Source organism: Alligator sinensis, unplaced genomic scaffold (assembly GCF_000455745.1).
Source record: "Alligator sinensis unplaced genomic scaffold, ASM45574v1 scaffold163_2, whole genome shotgun sequence".
In the NCBI taxonomy this organism is placed as follows: Eukaryota; Metazoa; Chordata; order Crocodylia; family Alligatoridae; genus Alligator; species Alligator sinensis.
The window spans coordinates 199,934-200,880 of record NW_005842499.1 but is presented as its reverse complement, the minus strand read 5'-3'; the positions used below and the strand labels follow the sequence as shown (position 1 = coordinate 200,880).

General features: G+C 47.4%; 1 protein-coding gene across 1 annotated transcript in view; it reads left to right on the top strand.

Moving 5' to 3' along the window:
* VSTM4 (V-set and transmembrane domain containing 4) overlaps positions 1 to 947 on the top strand; it is a 103,607-nt gene that overhangs the window by 67,405 nt on the left and 35,255 nt on the right. The gene's annotated exons all lie outside the window — the stretch shown is intronic.

The window sequence follows — 947 nt, the reverse complement described above, 5'->3', positions numbered from 1 at the left end:
CACAGGCTAGAAATTTAAAATCTTTTCTTAAATGAAAGATGAAATTGAATTTCACTTGCTTCCAGGAGCTGAGAATTTCATAATTATACCAATTATCCTGTGATGCAGATACTATTAGCAAAACTGACTTTGAGTGTTTTCAAACATGAAATACTGGGTCTCAGTCCACTCTGCAGTTGGGTGAATCAGAAATAACAGGTCAGTGAAGCCTTACATATATAGTTGGCTGGCTTAGAGGAAACACATTTTCTCTCTGTTCATAGATTCATAGATGTTAGGGTCGGAAGGGACCTCAATAGATCATCGAGTCCGATCCCCTGCATAGGCAGGAAAGAGTGGTCTAGATGACCCCAGCTAGATGCGTATCTAACCTCCTCTTGAAGACCCCCAGGGTAGGGAAGAGCACCACCTCCCTTGGGAGCCCGTTCCAGACCTTGGCCACTCAAACTGTGAAGAAGTTCCTCCTAATGTCCGATCTAAATCTGCTCTCTGCTAGCTTGTGGCCATTATTTCTTGTAACCCCTGGGGGCACCTTGGTGAATAAATACTCACCAATTCCCTTCTGTGCCCCCGTGATGAACTTATAGGCAGCCACAAGGTCGCCTCTCAACCTTCTCTTGCGGAGGCTGAATAGATCCAGTTTCTCTAGTCTCTCCTCATAGGGCTTGGTCTGTAGGCCCTTAACCATACGAGTGGCCCTTCTCTGGACCCTCTCCAGGTTATCCGCATCCCTCTTGAACTGTGGCGCCCAGAATTGCACGCAGTACTCCAACTGCGGTCTGACCAGCGCCCGATAGAGGGGAAGTATCACCTCCTTGGACCTATTCGTCATGCATCTGCTGATGCACGATAAAGTGCCATTGGCTTTTCTGATGGCTTCGTCACACTGCCGACTCATGTTCATCTTAGAGTCCACTAGGACTCCAAGATCCCTTTCCACTTCTGTG